Source organism: Bufo bufo, chromosome 2, assembly GCF_905171765.1.
Source record: "Bufo bufo chromosome 2, aBufBuf1.1, whole genome shotgun sequence".
Classification (NCBI taxonomy): Eukaryota; Metazoa; Chordata; class Amphibia; order Anura; family Bufonidae; genus Bufo; species Bufo bufo.
The window spans coordinates 128,885,575-128,898,819 of record NC_053390.1 but is presented as its reverse complement, the minus strand read 5'-3'; positions in this window follow the sequence as shown (position 1 = coordinate 128,898,819).

The window sequence follows — 13,245 nt, the reverse complement described above, 5'->3', positions numbered from 1 at the left end:
ACCGGGTGGCACAGTAGCTTGTCGATAAATAAGGCATTTAATTTTTACACTTTAGTGTAATTTCAGTTGCTTGCCTGCTGCCAGTGTGTGTCAGGCCCGCTTCCACTGACTGTAGTGTGCCCACTGCCAGTGCCAACCACTGATACCGGGTGGCACAGTAGCTTGCCGATAAATAAGGCATTTAATTTTTAGACAGTAGTCTAAATTCAGTTGCTTGCCTGCTGCCAGTGTGTGTCAGGTCCTCTTCCACTGACTGTAGTGTGCCCACTGCCAGTGCCAACCATTCATACCGGGTGGCACAGTAGCTTGCCGATAAATAAGGCATTTAATTTTTACACTTTAGTGTAATTTCAGTTGCTTGCCTGCTGCCAGTGTGTGTCAGGCCCTCTTCCACTGACTGTAGTGTGCCCACTGCCAGTGCCAACCACTGATACCGGGTGGCACAGTAGCTTGCCGATAAATAAGGCATTTAATTTTTAGACAGTAGTCTAAATTCAGTTGCTTGCCTGCTGCCAGTGTGTGTCAGGCCCACTTCCACAGACTGTAGTGTGCCCACTGCCAGTGCCAACCACTCATACCGGGTGGCACAGTACCTAGCACGCGTAGTACCACTTATCTAAAAAAAAAATGACAGGCAGAGGCAGGCCACCCCGCAGGGGCCGTCGTGGTCGTGGTGCTGTGATTTCCACTGTCCCTGGAATAATGCCCAGTTTTCAGAGGCCACGTACCCTGAACCCGAAAAATTCAGAGGACGTAGTTGACTGGCTTAGACAGGACACCCAATCTTCAACAGCTTCCGCTAAGAACCTTGACGCACCATCCTCCTCCAACTCAGCTTCGGTCACCTGCTCTCAAGTTACCACGCACCCGCCCGTCGCCACTACCACCACAGCCACCACAGCCGCTTCACTTGATCCGTCAGAGGAGTTATTTACACATCAGTTGGATGCAATTAGTGATGCGCAACCATTATTGCCAGATGATGTAGATTACGGGGATATGTCTCAGTCAGGCAGGATTACACACATGGACGTACAGTGTGATGATGATGATGTTGTACCCGCTGCTGCTTCCTTTGCTGAGGTGTCAGATACAAGTGAAGCGGTTGATGATGACGATGTGTCCACGGATGCCACGTGGGTGCCTGCTCGAAGAGAAGAAGAGGGGGAAAGTTCTGAAGGGGAGACAGAGAGAATGAGGAGACGAGTTGGAAGCAGGGGGAGGTCGTCGCAAGGAGTTAGTGGCACAGTCAGACAGCATGTATCGGCACCTGGGGTCAGCCAGACAGCACGCCAGTCAACGCATGCTGTTGCCACCACTAGAATGCCGTCATTGCAAAGCTCAGCAGTGTGGCATTTTTTTTGTGTGTCTGCCTCTGATAAAAGCAATGCCATTTGCAACCTGTGCCAAAAGAAACTGAGTCGTGGGAAGTCCAACACCCACCTTGGTACAACTGCTTTGCGAAGGCACATGATCTCACATCACAAACGCCTATGGGATCAACACATGAGTACAAGCAGCACACAAACTCAAAGCCACCATGCTCCTCCTGGTCCTGCATCTTCAGCCACGTCAACCACTGCTGTCCTCCCTGCCCCCTCTCAACCACCCGCCACTCCATCTCTCACCTTCAGCAGTTCCTGCTCATCTGCCCACAGTCAGGTGTCTGTCAAGGACATGTTTGAGCATAAGAAGCCAATGTCACAAAGTCACCCCCTTGCCCGGCGACTGACAGCTGGCTTGACGGAACTCTTAGCCCGCCAGCTTTTACCATACCAGCTGGTAGAGTCTGAGGCCTTCAAAAAATTTGTCGCTATTGGGACACCACAGTGGAAGGTACCCGGACGAAATTTTTTTTCAAAAAAGGCAATCCCAAACCTCTACCATGTCATTGAAAAGGAAGTCATGGCATCTCTGGCATACAGTGTTGGGGCAAGGGTCCATCTGACCACTGATACCTGGTCTGCAAAGCACGGTCAGGGCAGGTATATCACGTATACTGCGCATTGGGTCAACCTGCTGACGGCTGACAAGCATGGAATGCGTGGCTCTGCAGCGGAGTTGGTGACACCACCACGACTTGCAGGCAGACCTACTGCCACCTCCTCTACTCCTACTCCATCCTCTTTAATTTCCTCCTCGGCTGAGTCCTCTTCTGCTGCGGCGTCTGGCTGCACATCAACTGATTCCCCCCAGCTCCCCAGGGGCTATTCCACATCCCGGATACGACAGTGTAACGCTATCTTGGGGTTGACTTGCCTGAAAGCAGAGAGCCACACAGGACCAGCACTCCTGTCCGCCCTGAACGCACAGGTGGATCAGTGGCTGACCCCGCACCAACTGGAGATCGGCAAAGTGGTGTGTGACAATGGAAGCAATCTGTTGGCGGCATTAAATTTGGGCAAGTTGTCACATGTGCCGTGCATGGCACATGTGTTGAATCTCATCGTACAACGTTTTGTGTCTAAGTACCCAGGCTTACAGGACGTCCTCAAGCAGGCCAGGAAGGTGTGTGGCCATTTCAGGCGTTCCTACACGGCCATGGCGCACTTTTCCGATATTCAGCGGCGAAACAACATGCCAGTGAGGCGCTTGATATGCGACAGCCCGACACGTTGGAATTCAACACTCCTAATGTTCGACCGCCTGCTCCAACAAGAAAAAGCCGTCAACGAGTATTTGTATGACCGGGGTGCTAGGACAGCCTCTGCGGAGCTGGGAATCTTTTTGCCACGTTACTGGACACTCATGCGCAATGCCTGTAGGCTTATGCGTCCTTTTGAGGAGGTGACAAACCTAGTCAGTCGCACCGAAGGCACCATCAGCGACCTCATCCCATTTGTTTTCTTCCTGGAGCGTGCCCTGCGAAGAGTTCTGGATCAGGCTGTAGATGAGCGTGAAGAGGAAGAGGAAGAGTTGTGGTCACCATCACCACCAGAAACAGCCTTGTCATCATCGCTTGCCGGACCTGCAGCAACGCTGGAAGAGGAGTATGAGGAAGAGGAGTCAGAGGAGGAATGTGGCGGCTTTGAGGAGGAGGAAGACCAACCACAGCAGGCACCCCAGGGTGCTCGTTGTTGTCACCTATCTGGGACCCATGGTGTTGTACGTGGCTGGGGGGAAGAACAGACCGTCAATGACATCAGTGAGGACGAGGAACGGGAAATGAGAAGCTCTGCATCCAACCTTGTTCAAATGGGGTCTTTCATGCTGTCATGTCTGTTGAGGGACCCACGTATAAAAAGGATAAAGGAGAACGATCTGTACTGGGTGACCACGCTACTAGACCCCCGGTATAAGCAGAAAGTGGCAGAAATGTTACTAAATTACCGAAAGTCGGAAAGGATGCAGCAGTTCAAAACCAAACTAAAAAATATGCTTTACACAGCTTATAAGGGAGATGTCACAGCACAACGGGAATCTAACAGGGGAAGAGGTGAGTGTAATCCTCCTCCTACCACGGCGGCAAGGACTGGACGATTTACAGATGTGTTGTTGATGGAGGACATGCGGAGCTTTTTCAGTCCTACTCATCGCCACAGCCCTTCGGGATCCAGCCTTAGAGAACGACTCGACCGACAGGTAGCAGACTACCTCGCCTTAACAGCAGATATCGACACTCTGAGGAGCAATGAACCCCTTCACTACTGGGTGTGCAGGCTTGACCTGTGGCCTGAGCTATCCCAGTTTGCGATAGAACTTCTGGCCTGCCCTGCTTCAAGTGTCCTGTCAGAAAGGAGCTTCAGTGCAGCAGGAGGCATTGTCACTGACAAGAGAAGTCGCCTCGGTCAAAAAAGTGTTGATTACCTCACCTTCATAAAGATGAATGAGGCATGGATCCCGAAGGGACTGACAGTGGGGGATACGTTTGACTAACAAAAGGCCTGATTACATGCCTTGGCCTCAAAATGGTCCCCACGCTGCTGTATTTAATGTCTGCATACCGGATGACTTTCGTGAATTCTCCACCACCAACTAGGGTTCAAGCCGTAATGTTTTAGTCACTTTTCTGCCTGGAAAACATAAATTTTTCCGGCCGCTGCTACAATAGCGTCTGCAACAGTGCCATTATTTTTCAGGCATGTGTACATGCCTAATTTTTCTGTCCTATGGTGCAGCACTGTGGCTGCAAAAACAAACCAAAAAAAAAAGGCACATACAAGTGTCAATTCCCCTTCGTGATCGTTACCTTGTTGTGGTGAAGGGGCTTGCGTATCACAATGAAGCAATCATCATCACCTCTATAAAAGTGTGTTGGCAATGTTGCCACACCCCAGATGATAAGGCCGTTGCTTCATTATGGTCAGACCAAAAGCGATCGGGTGGCCACGCTACTAGACCCCCGGTATAAGCAGAAAGTGGCAGAAATGTTACCAAATTACCAAAAGTCGGAAAGGATGCAGCAGTTCAAAACCAAACTAAAAAATATGCTTTACACAGCTTATAAGGGGGATGTCAATGGGGGATTCGACAATGGTTAATCAATTCGACCGGATAGGGTCCGTAACAGGGATTAAACTGATAGCAATAGTACTAGTTAAGACACCACTCATATAGGGTGTCACAGCACATTGCTCTGTGCACGCGCAGTGCCCCAATTTGGGAGTAAGAGGACCGACCAAGCTGCTTTTTCCATCTCCCGGTTCCTGAAATCAATTCAGTTTAGTGTATGAGAGTTTGGTCTGTCACTGTGAAGGCAGTCGAAGGTACCCGGCCTAAATTTTTTTTCATAAAAGGCAATTCCTGATATGGGACGTAACAGGGATTAAACTGATGAGAATAATACTACAGAAAATACCACTCATATCGGTGGAGGGAGCCAGCGTTTTTTTAACCATCTCCCCGTTCAAAAAATCTATTTAATAAATGGCCCCCAGATTGGGGATGTTAGAGGGATTAAACTGATGAGAATAGTACTACAGAAAATACCACTCATATCGGGTGTGACAGTAAATTGCACGGCGCAGATGCAGTCACCGTGGTTTAAAACAGAGTGGAGGGAGCCAGCGTTTTTTTAACCATCTCCCCGTTCGAAAAATCTATTCAATAAATGGCACCCAGATTGGGGACGTTAGAGGGATTAAACTGATGAGAATAGTACTACAGAAAATACCACTCATATCGGGTGTGACAGTAAATTGCACGGCGCAGACGCAGTCACCGTGGATTAAAACAGAGTGGAGGGAGCCAGCGTTTTTTTAACCATCTCCCCGTCCGAAAAATCTATTTAATAAATGGCCCCCAGATTGGGGAGTCGGGGACGTTAGAGGGATTAAACTGATGAGAATAGTACTACAGAAAATACCACTCATATCGGGTGTGACAGTAAATTGCACGGCGCAGACGCAGTCACCGTGGATAAAAACAAAGGGGAGGGAGCCAGCGTTTTTTTAACCATCTCCCCGTTCGAAAAATCTATTCAATAAATGGCACCCAGATTGGGGACGTTAGAGGGATTAAACTGATGAGAATAGTACTACAGAAAATACCACTCATATCGGGTGTGACAGTAAATTGCACGGCGCAGACGCAGTCACCGTGGATTAAAACAGAGTGGAGGGACCCAGCGTTTTTTTAACCATCTCCCCGTCCGAAAAATCTGTTTAATAAATGGCCCCCAGATTGGGGAGTCGGGGACGTTAGAGGGATTAAACTGATGAGAATAGTACTACAGAAAATACCACTCATATCGGGTGTGACAGTAAATTGCACGGCGCAGACGCAGTCACCGTGGATAAAAACAAAGGGGAGGGAGCCAGCGTTTTTTTAACCATCTCCCCGTTCGAAAAATCAATTCAATTGACCTTTCGGGGACCCTTGGTGTTGTACGTGGCTGGGTGGAGGAAGAAACCTTCAATGACATCACCGGGACGTGGCTAGCTTGGTATCCAACCTTGTGCAAATGGGGAGTTTGCGGTTGTGCAAATGAACTGTTTGCGGTGCATTAAAAGGGGAGTTTGGTCTGTCAATGTCTGTGATGCGGGCGTAACCCTTACACTACCTGATCGATACAACATCATACCTGATCGTATACACACACTGGATGTTTTAAAGCACGTTATTCCAAACAATTTAGGAATGTTAGTTGATTTATGCCCTTTATGGATTAAAACCCGACTCTGCGTCCACTACGTAATTTTCCATGGGAGTTTTGCCATAGATCCCCCTCCGGCATGCCACAGTCCAGGTGTTAGACCCCTTGAAACAACTTTCTCATCACTATTGTGGCCAGAAAGAGTCCCTGTGGGTTTTAAAATTCGCCTGTCTATTGAAGTCTATGGCGGTTCGCCCGGTTCGCCAGTTCGCGAACATTTGCGGAAGTTCGCGTTCGCTGTTCGCGAACTGAAAATTTTATGTTCGCGACATCACTAACAATCATTAACTACTAAAAAGTACCTTAGATGTATTCACTTACTGGTGTGACAGATGGTTATCTCATAATATACACACAAAGATGCCGCATGCCACATGCTAATGAGCTGATTGGAGTCCGGCGTGATGTCATTGAGTCCAGCGTATATTTAATTCAGAGCCATAGCCAATCCCCTGCCCACCTGCTGCTGGTTCATATGGAAACAAACTGTCATTCAGCAGCAGGTGGGCGGGGCGAGTCAGGAGCTCATGAATATTCATGACTCATCATTATCAGCTGGAGCTTTTCAATACAAGATGTTGGCAGATTGACTGGGTCAATTAAAGAAAGTGACCCAGCATTGTGCTAAGAGAATCAGTCACTTATTTATGTTGCCCTTAGTTAGGACACCATAAAACTGGTGACAGGTTCCTTTTAAGAATGCAATTATTTTCCCTTATAACCATGTTATAAAGGAAAATAATAATGATCGGGTCCCCATCCCGATTGTCTCCTAGTAACCATGTGTGAAAATCACACCGCATCCGCACTTGCTTGCGGATGCTTGCGATTTTCAATCAGCCCCATTCACTTCTATGGGGCCTGCGTTGCGTGAAAAACATACAATATAGAGCATGCTGCGATTTTCACGCAACACACAAGTGATGCGCGAAAATCGCCGCTCATATGCACAGCCCCATAGAAATGAATGGGTCCAGATTCAGTGCGGGTGCAATGCGTTCACCTCACGCATTGCATCCGCGCAGAAATCTCGCCTGTGTGAAAGAGGCCTAAGAAATAGAATGGTAGTGTACAATTTAATGAATTTTCTAATTTCGCATTCCAGCAATGCAGCATTTATTAAAAGCTAGTTAAGGGACCCATGGGCAGTAATATCACATAATTATATTTTATTAGAACTACTATTAATCAGAAGTAGTAGTTGAAATAGCATTAAATGATGATCAAGATAATTAAAGGAATGGTATCAAACCTGCTTTTATTTATTCTCTAAAAACATGGCTAAGAGGAGATCTAATTACATTGTTCAAACACATAACTGGACAATACTGAAATTCTTTTTAATGATCATTTCCCTCTACCACACTACAAGTGCTCTCCATTCTGTTAGTGACCTAAGATTAATATCCTTCATAGTTCGTACCTCTCACTCCAGTCTTCAAGACTTTTCTCGAGCTGCACCCACTCTTTGGAATACTCTGCCCCGGACTATAAGGTCAATTCACAACTTCTCCACCTGCCTTAAAAACACATTTTTTCAGGCAGGCTTATCAGGCTACCTAAAATGACTTTTCCCCGACCAAACCTCTCCCCCACCAACTTCCCTGTCCTGAACTCGATCCTCTAACAGTCCCAAACCCAAAGCAGATTGGCCGGCACCACTCTTTTCAGTTGAGTAATGGCTTGAATCCTACTTATCACAATCAACTACCTTATGTGTCTAATTCCTTTATAGATTGTAAGCTCTTGCGAGCAGGGCCCTGACTCCTAGTGTAGTGTCCCACTAGGTAGGGGTGGGCACTACACTAGGGTCAATTGGGTCATGTGTTACTCCTACTCCTAAGGGACAGTGATATTATATTTAACCATATACTTTAATGTATTTTCTATGTGCTTTTACATGTATTGTTTCCCCTGTGACATGTACAACAGGCCTATGGGGGTGTAGTTAGGCATCCTAAACACTAGAGGGAGATAGGGAGCCCCTAGTATAAATGTTCAGGCCCAGACAGGGAGGAGTTAGTCTGTAGTCAGGAGTCTGTGGAGACAGAAGTGAGAGGGCATCTTAGCCAGAGATATGCTGAGGGCCTCCTCCTGACATGCAGCTAGATAGTCCAGGCTTCTGGTTGCCACCAGGAGGCTAGTGAAGGATCATAGCCTGCCTGAAGTATTATTGAACCTATTATAGCACAAGAAGAATCTACCCCAGCAGAACAGATGTGCCTCCTGGGAGAAACCTGCAGTACCCACAAGCCAAGCAGAGCCAGTGTATCCAGCTAGACGCAAGTAAGCTGAAAGGCAGAGGAATTATAAATATTAAGCAAGGATAAATACGGGAGGAAGATTATTGTTACCAAGGATAAAAGCCAGCATTGAGGCATCCGGGCCTTGGCATAAAAGCCAGACAGGAGTTCTAGGAACAGTGTACACTATTTCTGAGGAGAATGTACAACCTGGTCTGAGTGTGTATTATTATTGCCCTCTGAGTATCTTGCAAGGAATATGCCTGCCATTGTTGATGTAAGCCTGCTTTTAAAGAACACTTGATGTAAGGGACTGTATTACCATTTTATTGTATAAAGTTGGACTGTTCTCCAGTAAAGCAAAGTTTGGTTCACTATACCATCTGTGTACCTCACTTATTACTACTATAAATCGGTGTGCCACCGTTACAGGCACTGGCGTCACGATTCTTAAAGGGACCTTGCCTCAGGCACTCAAAACACCTGCAACATCCAGGGCACCTCATCCACCATCAGGCCTGGTCTCTACATACAGAGTGTGCCCCAGAGGAACTTTGTGTCAGCCTCTCCTTCACTGTCGCATGCCTGCCCAGGGTCTCCTATGAACAGTGAGTAACCCTCGATTGCGCATAACCGTGACCTCACTTCGCAATCCCCTGCAGGTCTGGCATGCTGCACTAGTGTTTCAGTTGCATATTAGCCAGTTACCAATATCCTCTGATAAGCAAACCTGGGCCAGCACAACACTCGTGGGATCACCATGCATGCATTTCTGGGGAACTTATGAACTTGACCGCATACTATACAGGCAAACCTGTGGATATTACTCATAAGCCGCTCCATTACATCAGAGGCTTTTCAAACATAAATTTACCAGATTACATATACTGTGGAGCCACCTGTTATGCTCATAGAAATTGTGTGACTCAGTCTCCACATCGTGCTAATATTTTGGTTCCTCCCTATTTGGGATTCTGATAGGAGGAAACCAATCATCTACATTTTATATATAATTATTTTATATTGATTGTACAATTTTTTATATTTTATTTTTATTTTTACTGTGTGTTCACCATTTATATATGCCAGATATAATTTAGGTCCTCCAAGGGGCTTTTTAACAGCGAGTATCTATATACTATTGTGTGATATTAATAAATTTTTGATAGTGATCAACCTCCATATGTGACTCCATATATCAGAGTGCCCATTCAATTTACATACTTTTGTTTTGTACATGAACCCTATGAATTTGTAAAGCACTGAGGAATTTGGTGGCACTATATAAATAAATAATATTATTATTATTATTTTGATTATATCTAGGCCTATAATCATAATAAGAAAGCATCCTGTACATCTAGATGAAAGATGGCATCTTGGTTATAGACATGGATCGTTTACTGTAAGAGTAGTGAGATTATGGACTTCTCCACTAGAGAAATTTCTGATGGTTGATTCATTGAACATGTTCAAGAGCTGCCTGAATGACTTCCATGAAAGTTACAGTACTTGGTCAATTTAAAAGAATCCAGGCCAAATGGGCATACAAGTATGTGCTGTGCCATAGTAATCTGTACCTGTACCTTTGCTCTCATGTGAGCTACCTGTCCCCTGACTATGTAAACATCTCACTTTCACGTCTATTGCTTCCACCACATCTATGGAGGCGGTCACTGTGATGCTTCGCGATCTCAAGAATATGAAGAAATAGCGAATGCATCATGTTCTAAAATCATAGAATCATCAGAGCCCCCTCCTGCACACAAAGAGTTAAAACTTTCCATTACAGCTCACAGAGCAGAGGTTAATTAGCAAACCCTGGCAAAAGATTCCTACTGACCCCCTGTCAGGTTATACATCCATCAATCTGATATCATCATGACAAAACCTCATTAAAGGGCCTTCTCTCTAGTCTGAGCAGCCACAACACAGCATGAGTTTTCACACTCTTTAAGCCTGGTCAGACCTTCAAAAGAGAAGGAAAGATCCTTATCACAAAGCTGGTTGGTACAAGAAGGAAGATGACCTTAAGGTCACCTCCTATCCATAGACTTCATATTTTTCCCATATTTCCTTTATATTTCCTGGGTTAGGAAAATCCGAAATGAAAAATCTCTTCAGAAAATGTTTTGGTTCTTCTAACACACATTCCAGGAAATCAAGTCAATTGGAAATTCCCACTCTGAGATATAACGGTTCTCAGGCACCCTGTATTATCTTCCAATCATATTTGGTATCAGGTGATGCGTAAAATTGTCCTGATTATAAATATGAACTTTATTTCTTAATTTGACCTATGGGTACGGAGAAACTGGCAAAGCCAAGATCCTGCCAGATTTTCTCCCTCTCAGGGCAAGAACTGCCCCTCTTACAATTACACAGGGCTGGGCTTGTACGTGTCATAGCCACTCCCAGCTACAGAGTGGGCAAAACACAGTGACCCACTCAGGTCCTGGTCCTTCACCTACCATCTGAAGTCGATTAACATCACGACCGCCCGCTGGACACAGGCACACCGCCATATTGGATTATTCCTTGCAAAGACTGTATCTTTTACTGGACCCTATCATGGTAAATCTGAACTTACAGACATTCTACTCCTTTCCATCTCTCACCTATTTCCATCAAACCAATCTGTTTAACTGGCAGGTATATTTATCTGTCAGTTTTAATGTATATTTTTGTATATAGTTTTTTAAATAAAACTAACAATTTAATCGTTCCAGTTTTGCCCTTGTTACCTGATTATCTGGTCTATGCTAAGAACTCTGTCCTCAGAGGTGACATACTACCGCATTTGTCTTATTTTTATAAATTGTTAACTGGTTAGCTAGGTTGCGAATAACCATTTCGACCCTTTAGGATTAGCTAGACAGGGTCTCTTCACCCCGATTCAATACGAAGAGTGGTGGAAGCAAATTAATTTGATTTCCAGCGCAAAAACGATAATTTTATTTTACATACAATTGCGATTGTATCATGTATGGGCACACCAACCAATCTTAAACGTCTACTGTGCTCACAGTGGATTCGCCTCCAGAAGTCTCTAATGGACGAGATCTGTATGGCAACTGTGGCATAGTACAACGGGATTGGCGGGTGGTTTTCACAGTCACGTTGTTTAATCATGTGACCACTTTTCTTAACCACTTTCTTAACCTAAACACAGAGGATGGATTTTTTAAACTACTGTCTGGCACCTGCGCAGAAGAGGATGCAGCAGTGGAATGTGATTAAACAACCTTCCAACATTCTGGTTCCCATGGACAAGGTGGTGGTATGTTTACATAGCCAAGAGATGGGCTTGCGACATGTGGCTCAGGTAAGCTGAAAGATACATGTCAGATTGCTATGGCAACGCAGGCTTGCTTGACCATTTAGCCAGGATCCTTTTAAAGTCACCAACCCTTTTAAAATATTGTAGGTTATTGGTACTTACTTTATAGAGAAGGGACGTAGACTCCAAATTTGGGGTCAGAAAATAATTTTTTACCCTTAATCTAGGGAAAATGTCATCCACACCATACGGTATTTTTGCCTTAATATGAGTCAACACAGTGGTATTATAGGTTGGATTTGATGAACCTATATTTTTTTCAGACTCACTCTATCCAGTCAGTTTTGCCCTTATCAGACTGCGTAGGTACACCCCCCCCCAAACTGGTTACCACCCCTCTGTACCATTGCTGTAGACTGAAAGCAATTAATTCATAACTTCTAGTAGAAATAATAAAGGAATGGCATAACATAGAGTCAGAAGAATAGAAGCTCCTTCCCACCCATATCCACGTTCCACGGTGCACTGTATGTCCTCCCATACATAGAGAGCTGCTATAGATACAATGTATGTCTTACCTAAATGACCAGGGGGGCAGTAATATAGTTGGTGAGTCCACACAGTAATTAGCTGCAGAGTTACGAAACTCCACTGACTTGTACTGGTGTGACCATACGGTACTTAGCTGCAGAGTTATGAAATTTCACTGACTCATACTGTGTATACTATCTGTGTATCATGTATCCAGTTTATTTCTATGAGATGTAGCTTCACACTGCTTGGCTGACAGGGAGAAACCTATCTAAAGCAGAAGGCAGGGGAGACAGAATGAAGCTGCAACACATGGCAATACACTTAGACCCTGCAGTCTTAGATAGGGGACAGAAGTTCTATGTCACTGATATATCACTTGCTTATATCACTCATAGCAGAGCAAATGCTGTGTGATGAGACTCTGCCCCTCTTCTCATGGCATCAAAGGATCTGTGCAATGCATTAGGGGAAACATATCTAAAGGGAATGAATAAAGATGGCATGGCAGACAACTAGGGTTGAGCGAACCTCAACTGTAAAGTTCGGGTTCGTCCCGAACTTTAGGATTTTTGGACCCCAGACCCGAACCCAAACTTTTCAGTAAAAGTTTGGGTTCGGGTACGGTGTTCGGCGAGTTAATGGCACATTTTGAAAGGCTGCAGATCAGCCAATCAACAAGCGTTAAACTCGTGTGCCCTTACAAGCCCTCACAGCCATGCCTACTAATGGCATGGCTGTGATTGGCCAGTGCAGCATGTGACCCAGCCTCTATATAAGCTGGAGTCACGTAGCGCTGCACGTCACTGTGCTGTGCTTAGTGTAAGGATAGGATGCTGCTGCTGTGAGGGAGAGAATTGGAAAGAATCTTTAATCAGAAGCGATTGTTAACTCAGCGATCTACATAGATTTTGTTTTGTGGGTGCAGTGCACAATCTTTTTAGCCTGCCCTGAGCCCAGTGACATAGAAAAATAACTTTTATCCGTCTGTTAGTTAGGTGGGCATTGACGGCCATTTTATGCAAATTCAGTGCACCAGCACAGCATATTTGCTTTTGTGACAGTCAAATACAAGCTTGAAATACTGCAATTATATT